The sequence below is a fragment of the Bubalus kerabau genome, chromosome 9 (assembly GCF_029407905.1).
Source record: "Bubalus kerabau isolate K-KA32 ecotype Philippines breed swamp buffalo chromosome 9, PCC_UOA_SB_1v2, whole genome shotgun sequence".
In the NCBI taxonomy this organism is placed as follows: domain Eukaryota; kingdom Metazoa; phylum Chordata; class Mammalia; order Artiodactyla; family Bovidae; genus Bubalus; species Bubalus kerabau.
Genome location: NC_073632.1, coordinates 94,015,230 through 94,027,548, shown reverse-complemented (window position 1 = coordinate 94,027,548; position 12,319 = coordinate 94,015,230).

The window sequence follows — 12,319 nt, the reverse complement described above, 5'->3', positions numbered from 1 at the left end:
TACTTTACTAGTGTGTGAGATGAGTGCAATTGTGCGGTAGTTTGAGCATTCTTTGGCATTGCCTTTCTTTGGGATTGATATGAAAACTGACCTTTTCCAGTCCTGTGGCCACTGCTGAGTTTTCCACATTTGCTGGCATATTAGTGCAGCACTTTCATAGCATCATCTTTCAGGATTTGAAATAGCTCAACTGGAATGTCATCATCTCCACTAGCTTTGTTCGTAGTGATGCTTTCTAAGACCCACTTGACTTCACATTCCAGGATGTCTGGCTCTAGGTCAGTTATCACACCATTGTAATTGTTTTGGTCATGAAGATCTTTTTTGTACAGTTCTTCTGTGTATTCTTGCCACCTCTTCTTAATATCTTCTACTTCTGTTAGGTCCATACCATTTCTGTCCTTTATTGAGCCCATCTTTGCATGAAATGTTCCCTTGGTATCTCTAATTTTCTTGAAGAGATCTCTAGTCTTTCCCATTCTGTTATTTTCCTCTATTTCTTTGCATTGATCACTGAGGAAGGCTTTCTTATCTCTCCTTACTATTCTTTGGAACTCTGCATTCAGATGCTTCTATCTTTCCTTTTCTCCTTTGTTTTTCGCTTCTCTTCTTTTCACAGCTATTTGTAAGGCCTCCCCAGACAGCCGTTTTGCTTTTTTGTATTTCTTTTCCATGGGAATGATCTTGATCCCTGTCTCCTGTACAATGTCAAGAACCTCCGTCCATAGTCCATCAGGCACTCTATCTATCAGATCTAGTTCCTTAAATCTATTTCTCACTTCCAGTGTATAATCATAAGGAATCTGATTTAGGTCATACCTGAATGGTAGTGGTTTTCCCTACTTTCTTCAATTTAAGTCTGAATTTGGCAATAAGAAGTTCATGATCTGAGCCATAGTCAGCTCCTGGTCTTGTTTTGGCTGACTGTATAGAGCTTCTCCCTCTTTGGCTTCAAAGAATATAATCAACCTGATTTCAGTGTTGGCCATCTGGTCATGTCCATGTGTAGAGTCTTCTCTTGTGTTGTCGGAAGAGGGTGTTTGCTATGACCAATGCGTTCTCTTGGCAAAACTCTATGCCTTTGCCCTGCTTCATTCCGTGTTCCAAGGCCAAATTTGCCTGTTACCCCAGGTGTTTCTTGACTTCCTACTTTTGCATTCCAGTCTCCTATAATGAAAAGGACATCTTTTTGGGGTGTTAGTTATAAAAGGTCTTGTAGGTCTTCAATAGAACCATTCAGCTTCAGCTTCTTCAGCATTACTGGTTGGGGCATAGACTTGGATTACTGTGATATTGGATGGTTTGCCTTGGAAATGAACAGAGATCATTTTGTCGTTTTTGAGATTGCATCCAAGTACTGCATTTCAGACTCTTTTGTTCCATCCCATATCAAGCCTGGTGAAGTGACAGATCTGCTGTAAGGGAAGTAATACAGAAAAGCATCTCACTGTCCTTCCCTGTTTACCAACCTGAAAATAAACTCTGTCAAAGTGGGTCTCCTTGGTTCACTGCTAATACAGAGCTGGGCATCTTCATGAATTACTTGGCTGCTTATGTCCAAAATGGTCATTTTCATTTGATTCCAAAAATTGTGCTGCTTTTCTCAGAAGAGTTGGCATTTTTCAAAAGAAGAGTTGGATAACATTTTTTCTACCCAAACTGTTATCACCAAGAAAAATTACTATTGCACTCAGCCAAATTAAGGCTGCCTTCTTCTATAAAAGAATACCTACTACAAAGCCACAGTCATCAAGACAGTATGGTACTGGCACAAAGACAGAAATAGAGATCAATGGAACAAAATAGAACAAAATAGAAAGCCCAGAGATAAATCCACGCACATATGGACACCTTATCTTTGACAAAGGAGGCAAGAATATACAATGGATTAAAGACAATATCTGTAACAAGTGGTGCTGGGAAATCTGGTCAACCACTTGTAAAAGAATGAAACTAGAACACTTTCTAACACCATACACAAAAATAAACTCAAATGGATTAAAGATCTAAACGTAAGACCAGAAACTATAAAACTCCTAGAGGAGAACATAGGCAAAACACTCTCTGACATACATCACAGTAGGATCCTCTCTGACCCACCTCCCAGAATATTGGAAATAAAAGCAAAAATAAACAAATGGGACCTAATTAAACTTAAAAGCTTCTGCACAACACAGGAAACTATTAGCAAGGTGAAAAGACAGCCTTCAGAATGGGAGAAGATAATAGCAAATGAAGCAACTGACAAACAACTAATCTCAAAAATACACAAGCAACTCCTGCAGCTCAATTCCAGAAAAATAAATGACCCAATCAAAAAATGGGCCAAAGAACTAAATAGACATTTCTCCAAAGAAGACATACAGATGGCTAACAAACACATGAAAAGATGCTCAACATCACTCATTATCAGAGAAATGCAAATCAAAACCACTATGAGGTACCATTTCATGCCAGTCAGAATGGCTGCGATCCAAAAGTCTACAAGCAATAAATGCTGGAGAGGGTGTGGAGAAAAGGGAACCCTCTTACACTGTTGGTGGGAATGCAAACTAGTACAGCCACTATGGAGAACCGTGTGGAGATTCCTTAAAAAACTGGAAATAGAACTGCCTTATGACCCCGCAATCCCACTGCTGGGCATACACACTGAGGAAACCAGAATTGAAAGAGACACGTGTACCCCAATGTTCATCGCAGCACTGTTTATAATAGCCAGGACATGGAAGCAACCTAGATGTCCATCAGCAGACAAATGGATAAGAAAGCTGTGGTACATATACACAATGGAGTATTACTCAGCCATTAAAAAGAATACATTTGAACCAGTTCTAATGAGGTGGATGAAACTGGAACCTATTATACAGAGTGAAGTAAGCCAGAAAGAAAAACACCAATACAGTATACTAACGCATATATATGGAATTTAGAAAGATGGTAACAATAACCCTGTATACGAGACAGCAAAAGAGACACAGATGTATAGAACAGTCTTATGGACTCTGTGGGAGAGGGAGAGGGTGGGATGATTTGGGAGAATGGCATTGAAACAGGTATAATATCATATATGAAACGAATCGCCAGTCCAGGTTCGATGCACAATACTGGATGCTTGGGGCTGGTGCACTGGGACGACCCAGAGGGATGGTATGGGGAGGGAGGAGGGAGGAGGGTTCAAGATGGGGAACACGTGTATACCTGTGGCGGATTCATGTTGATATATGGCAAAACCAATACAATATTGTAAAGTTAAAAAAGAAAATAAAAATAAAAAAATAAATACTTAGGGAACTTCTTTGCTCTGTGTTTGTGTGTCTTACAGAAAATACATGTGTTTTCTAAAAATTGTTTAAGTATAGATACAATATGTAAATTATTTACTTTAAATATTGAATATGAATTATTGATAATATGAATTGCATCAAATATTAGGATCCTTGGGAATACATTATCACCTTCTTAAGTGGTGCAAATGTAAATCCTTGTATTTAGAAACTTGAAGCATGTAAAACAAAAAAAAGAATAGCATCCTTTTAAAGGACTTTACATGTGGCCATTTTGACACTTATCTTGGCCTTCGGAATAGTAGATCTAATTAGATCAAGCTCTTCAGAAAGATAAAGAATAAAACAAAATAGCCAGGATTCATAGAACAAAAATCTTCATTGAAGTGACATCTCAGAAGGAATCATTTTTAAATATTCAGTTAGTTTGGGGGTTATATTTTGGAGGGACTAATGTTGAAGCTGAAACTCCAATACTTTGGCCACCTGATGGGAAAAACTGACTCATTAGAAAAGACCCTGATGCTGGGAAAGATTGAGGGAAGGAGGAGAAGGGGACAACAGAGGATGAGATGTTGGATGGCATCACCAACTCAATGGACATGAGTTTGGGTAAACTCTGGGAGTTGGTGACAGACAGGGAAGCCTGGCGTGCTGCAGTCCATGGGGTCACAAGGAGTCAGATACGACTGAGTGACTGAACTGAATTACATTTTGGAATGCTTTAAGATGTTTTCACAGTTAAATTTCCCTGCACACTCTGTTCGGAGAAGGCAATGGCAACCCACTCCAGTACTTTCGCCTGGAAAATCCCATGGACCGAGGAGCCTGGTAGGCTGCAGTCCATGGGGTCACTAAGAGTCAGACACAACTGAGCGACTTCACTTTCACTTTTCCCTTTCATGCATTGGAGAAGGAAATGGCAACCCACTCCAGTGTTCTTGCCTGGAGAATCTCAGGGACAGGGGAGCCTGGTGGGCTGCCGTCTATGGGGTCGCACAGAGTCAGACACGACTGAAGCAACTTAGCAGCAGCAGCACACTCTGTTTTCGCCACCTCTTTGCTTTTGCTTGTGCTTTCACTCTCTTCTGGGGGACCATTCTCTCTCTGTCCTCTTCCTGGCCAAGCTTCTTCCTTCAGTGCCAATTTAAGTGCCATTGTCTCTAAGGAGAGGTGTCATTAAAACTTGAGGCATCATTAACACTTTTCTGCACAACTCTTTATTCCATTTTGAGCAAAGTTGGTCAACTGAGGGTAAGGGTGAGGGGAAAAGAAGCATGTTAGCATCTTAGGCATAATTCTGAAAGGATATCATAATACATTTTAAAATAAAAGATAACAGTGTTTGAATTGATTCACCTTCCCTGGTGGCTCAGATGGTAAAGAATCCACCTGCCAATGCAGGAGACACAGGAGACAAGAGTTCGATCCCTGAGTTGGGACAATCCCCCTGGAGAAGGAAATGGTGACTTGCTCCAGTATTCTTGCCTGGAGAATCCCATGGACAGAGGAGCCTGGCAGGTTACAGTCTATGGGGTCGCAATGTCAGACACAACTGAAGCGACTAACACTTTCACTTTCACAGATGTGAAAAAGGAATAAATTTCCTGGGAGAGTAGATGGTAACCTCTTTTATACCACCCCTCTTTATCTCAGAATCTCTAGGTGCATTTCAATTGGGAAAAACTAATGTGGAGTCCACCCCACATTGTGCACTTAACATGTAATACTCAACATGCATTAAGTTCTTAACAGTTTACAAAGGGCTCACACACAGTTCTCAGTTGGTCCTTATTCCAACCTTACAGGTGGGATCAATATTCTCATCCCCATCTTAGATGAGCTAGCTGAGTATCAGAGAAGTTAAACCACACCTGTAATGACACATGAGTAGGAAGAGAGAGACCCAGGTTGGAATGCATATGCGGTTTGCTTTCTTTTGCACTATGCTATTTTTATCATTTATTTATTTTGGGCTGTGCTGGGTATTTGTTGCTGCACACAGGCTTTCTCCAGTTGCAGTGGGTGGAGACTACTCCTCGTTGCAGTGCTCGGCCTTCCCATTGCAGTGCTTGGCCTTCCCGTTGCAGTGGCCTCTTGTTGCGAAGCAGGGGCTCTAGGGCATGCAGGCTTCAGTAGTTGCAACACATGGGCTCAGTAGTTGTGGCTCCCGGGCTCTAGAGCACAGGTTTACTAGTTGTGGTGCAGGGCTTAATTGTTCTGCAGCATGTGGGATCCTCCCACATCAGGGATTGAACCCATGTCTCCTGTATTGGCAGGCAGAAATTTACCATCAGGGAAGCCTGTGTACCACGCTATTGAAGGGTGTCAGAATATGCCACCACAATAATATGCCATTTTGGCATAAAGATTACTTTGAGTTGAAGCCAATTGATTTAAAAAAAAAAAAAAAGAAGTTTACACTCTTTTGGCTGCAGTGCATGCATGTGGGATCTTAGTTCACTGCAGGGATCTAAGCCGTGCAGTAGAAGGTCAGAGTCACTGGACCGCCAGGGAAGGCACTAAGCAACAGTGCCCAGGGAGAAGCTCTCTGCCCTCCCTTTCTACCTAAATGCAGAGCATAACTTTCCCTGTTGAAGGTGTCCTTGCCTTCTTCCTTCCCCCCAGGACCAGGAGGAGGAGATGAGTGTCATCACTGGACAAAGCACTGGTTTGAATCTGCATAACAAATCTTAGCAAATTACTCTTACCTTTCACTACTTTCTCCTGTATATTTCCCACAATTTACTGCCCTAGAAGCCCAAAGCCCTTTTACTTTGTCTTATCACTTCTCCACACTTAATCATCCTTTGTTAAAATTGTATATAAGCTCCCAGACCTAACTTTTTGATTTTTTTTAAACTTTTTTTCTATGAGGCTCTCCATGTGCCTATGAAATAAATCTGTTCTCCTGTTACTCTTTTGTCAGTTTAATTCACAGTACCCAACCTAAGAGAGTAAAGTAAGAAGGTAAAGGAAAAGTCTTTCCTCCCTTACACTATGATCTCACATTTTTCATGTCTGCTATCTCCAAATTTCTTGAGAGTTTTTCTCCCTCAACTTTATCACTATGTCTAATACGATCATGGGAGAGTGGCTGTCTGGCTGGATTTCCTATAAGAAATATTTAAGTTTAACATACAGCTTTTCAGGATTAAAATTCAAGGGGTAAGCATTTTGCCTTCCCCAACACCTTGTTAATATTTTCTAAATTAAGAAATCTGTATAAAAAATAGATAACCAATGAGAATCTACTGCATAGCACAGGGAACTCTACTCAATGTCCGATGGTAACTTAAATGAGAAGGAAATCCATAAAAGAGGGGACAGCTGATTCACTTTGCTGTACAACAGAAACTAACACAACATTATAAAGCAATTATACTCTAAATTAATTAAAAAATAAAATAAGAAATCTGTAGAAACCCTACAGATTAACAAAATTTAAATTAATTTTTTTAATTTTAAAAATTAATTTAAATAATAAAGTAAATAAGAAATCTGTCAAAACCCTAAATATTTAGAGGTTAATCATGATCATTCATTTGATATGAAAGTTAAAGTGAAAGTCGCTCAGTTGTGTTGGACTCTTTTCGAACCTGTGGACTATATACAGTCCATGGAATTCTCCAGGCCAGAATACTGGAGTGGATAGCCTTTCCCTTCTCCAGGGGATCTTCCCAACTCAGGGATTGAACCCAGGTCTCCTGAATTGCAGGCAGATTCTTTACCAGCTGAGCCACAAGGGAAGCCCAAGAATACTGGAGTGGGTAGCCTATCCTTTCTCCAGCAGACCTTCCAAAGCCAGGAATCAAACCAGGGTCTCCTGCACTGCAGGTGGATTCTTCACCAACTGAGCTATCAGGGAAGCCCTCATTTGATACAGCTGGAAACATTCAGGAGCTGGAAACATTCATTGATCACGGTCAGTGACTGGACATTATTACTCAGTTGTTCAGTTAGTGTTATTATATATTATTGTTCATTATTGTTCAATGAACATTTATTGTTTGTTAGAGATTTATTTATCTTAATACACATTTGAGTATGCTTACTTGCACTTTAAAATGACTTACATGAAAACTAATGTGGTCTTTGATGAAGACATTAAAACAGTAAACTAGTTGTCAGTTATTATTTTTTCATTTACATATAAACTTCCTTTCTCTATATGAAAAGGAAAAGATAAGACAAAGTAGTTGGCCTAAGAATCCATAGACTTATCTGACACTTCTCTGTCAGTGGAGTACCTGTGCAATCTGTGTTGTGTGTTGTTCAGTTGCTAAGTGCTGTCTGACTCTGTGACCCGCGTGGACTGTAGCCCACCAGGTTCCTCTGTCCATGGGATTTCCCAGATAAGAATACTGGAGTGGGTTGCCACTTCCTTCTCCAGTGGATCTTCCTGACCCAGGGATCAAACCCGAGTCTCCAGCATTGGCAGGTCGGATTCTTTACCACTCAGCCACCTGGGAAGCCCAGTCTAGCTGTGACCTTCATACAATTTAAGAAAGAGTTGATTTATGTGGTAGTGGTTTTGCCTCCAGATCACTATTTCACTGAAACTGAAGTCCTGCAAGTTAATCAAAGCTGACTCCTTCTTTCTTAGCTGGAGCTAAGAAAACTGGGTCTCTTGTCAGCTCCTGCTAATGAAGACAAAACAAACAAGCTTGCAGCTAGTCCTGGGCACACGAACTACACCAGGGCAGGAAATCAGCAGGAGGCTCCGATGTCTCAAATGCATAAGGACACAATGTATGTTTGCTGAAATTCTGGAGTCAAGCAAATTTTTAAGATTTTTGAAAAGATGCTCAACATCACTCATTATCAGAGAAATGCAAATCAAAACCACAATGAGGTACCACCTCACACCGGTCACAATGGCTGCTATCAAAAAGTCTACAAACAATAAATGCTAGAGAGGGTGCTGAGAAAAAGGAACCCTCTTACACTGTCAGTGGGAATGCAAACCGGTACAGCCACTATGGAGAACAGTGTGGAGATTCCTTAGAAAACTGGAAATGGAACTGCCATACGACCCAGCAATCCCGCTGCTGGGCATACACACCAAGGAAACCAGAATTGAAAGATAATATGTGTATCCCAGTGTTCATCAGAGCATTGTTTACAATAGTCAGAACATGGAAGCAACCTAGATGTCCATCAGCAGATGAATGGATAAGAAAGCTGTGGTACATATACACAATGGAATATTACTCAGCCATTAAAAAGAATACATTTGAATCAGTTCTGATGGGGTGGTTGAAACTGGAACCTATAATACAGAGCGAAGTAAGCCAGAAAGAAAAACACCAATACAGTATACTAATGCATATATATATGGAATTTATAAAGATGGTAACAATGACCCTATATACAAGACAGCAAAAGAGACACAGATGTAAAGAACAGTCTTCTCTGTGGGAGAAGGCGAGGGTGGGATGATTTGAGAGGGTAGCGTTGAAACATGTATATTATCATATGTGAAGCAGATCACTGGTCCAGGTTTGATGCATGAGACAGGGTGCTCAGGGCATGAGCACCTGGGGGTTAGGATGAGCAGGGAAGTGGGAGGGGGGTTCTGGATGGGGAACACATGTACACCCATGGCTGATTCATGTCAATGTATGGCAAAAACCACTACAACATTGTAAAGTAATTAGCCTCCAATTAAAATAAATAAATTAATTTAAAAATAAAAATACAAATGGCAAAAAAAAGATTTCTGAAATAAGACTCCAAACAAATTCCTTTTATCCCATAAATTTCCAGCTCCATGAAGAATTTAATGCTTGATTATGGAGGGTCTACTATGTGCCAGGAGTTTTCAAGTGCATTATTATATTTTTGCTCAATTAATATTATGATAACCTCAGTCTTTTACATTTTCAGCCACCAATGGTTGGCAGAAAAAAAGGCAGGCATATTTTTTTAATGCCTCCATTTAGACATGGGGACAGGAGAGGAGAGGGTGAGACGTATGGAGAGTAATGTGAAAACTTACATTTAGTTCAGTTCAGTTCAGTCGCTCAGTCGTGTCCGACTCTTTGCGACCCCATGAATCGCAGCATGCCAGACCTCCCTGTCCATCACCAACATCCAGAGTTCACCCAAACTCACATCCATGGAGTCAGTGATGCCATCCAGCCATCTCATCCTCTGTTGTCCCCTTCTCCTCCTGCCCTCAATCCCTCCCAGCATCAGAGTCTTTTCCAATGAGTCAACTCTTCACATGAGGTGGCCAAAGTACTGGAGTTTCAGCTTTAGCATCATTCCTTCCAAAGAACACCCAGGACTGATCTCCTTCAGAATGGACTGGTTGGATCTCCTTGCAGTCCAAGGGACTCTCAAGAGCCTTCTCCAACACCACAGTTCAAAAGCATCAATTCTTCCGTGCTCAGCTTTCTTCATAGTCCAACTCTCACATCCATATATGACCACTGGAAAAACCACAGCCTTGAATAGATGGACCTTTGTTGGCAAAGTAATGTCTCTGCTTTTTAATATGCTATCTAGGTTGGTCATAACTTTCCTTCCAAGGAGTAAGCGTCTTCTAATTTCATTGCTGCAGTCACCATCTGCAGTGATTTTGGAGCCCAAAAAAATAAAGTCTGACACTGTTTCCACTGTTTCCCCATCTATTTCCCATGAAGTGATAGGACCAGATGCCATGATCTTCGTTTTCTGAATGTTGAGCTTAAGCCAACTTTTTCACTCTCCTCTTTCACTTTCATCAAGAGGCTTTGTAGTTCCTCTTCACTTTCTGCCATAAGAGTGGTGTCATCTGCACATCTGAAGTGATTGATATTTCTCCCGGCAATCTTGATTCCAGCTTGTGCTTCTTCCAGCCCAGCGTTTCTCATAATGTACTCTGCATAGAAGTTAAATAAGCAGGGTGACAATATACAGCCTTGACGTACTCCTTTTCCTATTTGGAACCAGTCTGTTGTTCCATGTCCAGTTCTAACTGTTGCTTCCTGACCTGCATACAGGTTTCTCAAGAGGCAGGTCAGGTGGTCTGGTATTCCCATCTCTTTCAGAATTCTCCACAGTTTATTGTGATCCACACACTTTATTGGCAGAGTCAATAAAGCAGAAATCGATGTTTTTCTGCAACTCTCTTGCTTTTTCCATGATCCAGCAGATGTTGGCAATTTGGTCTTTGGTTCCTCTGCCTGTTCTAAAACCAGCTTGAACATCAGGAAGTTCACGGTTCACATATTGCTGAAGCCTGGCTTGGAGAATTTTGAGCATTACTTTACTAGCGTGTGAGATGAGTGCAATTGTGCGGTAGTTTGAGCATTCTTTGGCATTGCCTTTCTTTGGGATTGGGATGAAAACTGACCTGTTCCAGTCCTGTGGCCATTGCTGAGTTTTCCAAATTTGCTGGCATATTGGGTGCAACACTTTCACAGCATCATCTTTTAGAATTTGAAATAGCTCAACTGGAATTCCATCACCTCCACTAGCTTTGTTTGTAGTGATGCTTTCTAAGGCCCACTTGACTTCACATTCCAGGATGTCTGGCTCTAGGTGAGTGATCACACCATCGTGATTATCTTGGTCTTGAAGATCATTTTTGTACAGTTCTTCTGTGTATTCTTGCCACCTCTTCTTAATATCTTCTACTTCTGTTAGGTCCATACCATTTCTGTCCTTTATCGAGCCCATCTTTGCATGAAATGTTCCCTTGGTATCTCTAATTTTCTTGAAGAGATCTCTAGTCTTTCCCATTCTGTTGTTTTTCTCTATTTCTTTGTATTGATCGCTGAGGAAGGCTTTCTTATCTCTCCTTACTATTTTTTGGAACTCTGCATTCAGATGCTTCTATCTTTCCTTTTCTCCTTTGTTTTTAGCTTCTCTTCTTTTCACAGCTATTTGTAAGGCCTCCTCAGACAGCCGTTTTGCTTTTTTGCATTTTTTTTCCATGGGGATGGTCTTGATCCCTGTCTCCTGTACAATGTCATGAACCTCTGTCTATAGTTCATCAGGCACTCTGTCTATCAGATCTAGTCCCTTAAATATATCTGTCACTTCCACTGTATAATCATAAGGGATTTGATTTAGGTCATACCTTAATGGTCTAGTGGCTTTCCCTACTTTCTTCAATTTAAGTCTGAATTTGGCAATAAGGAGTTCATGATATGAACCACAGTCAGCTCCCCATCTTGTTTGTGCTGACTGTATGGAGCTTCTCCATCTTTGGCTGCAGAGAATATAATCAATCTGATTTTGGTGTTGACCATCTGGTGATGTCCATGTGTAGAGCCTTCTCTTGTGTTGTTGGGCATATGTAAAAGAGATAGCCAACGGGAATTCGCTATATGTCTCAGGGAACCCAAGCAGGGCTCTGTATCAACCTGGAGGGGTGGGATGGGGAGGGAGATGGGAGGCACGTTCAAGAGGGAGGGGACATATGTACACCTATAGCAGATTCATGCTGATGTTTGACAGAAAACAAAAAAATTGTGTAAAGCAATTATCCTTCAATTAAAAAATAAATAAAATTTTACAAAAATCCTCCATTTAGGAGGGCTCTGTAAGGTTTTTTTAATTGTCTTATTCAACAGGTATGTTCCAAAAAGAAAAATCAGAATCTCGTAACTTTAAATATGAATATTATCTTTATTAGAACAATTGATACAAATAAAAATGCTGTCAGAATAAATCTTTTTGTCCCTAAAGGGGGTCATAATTTATCAAATTCCCTGCCTTTATTTCACACTATTTATTTTATTTCAGAGCTGTATGATCTATAAGAATTACATGATTATTATTTTCACCAGTGTTACAAACCTCTAGTTCTTCCTCTCTAAATAGTTTAAAGGTTTAACACTGATGTTTAGAAAAGCTTTTCAAATGTCATATTTAAGTACTTTCCCCCTAAAGGATGATAATTACATCATCCTTTAGTAATTAACCAATCTGATTGCTTCTGGATAAAATAAACTCTTTAGCAAAATTACACTCATGTGTTTACTATGGTACGGTTATTTAAACAACTGGATTCCAGGAAATGAATTTGCAAAACATGTTTA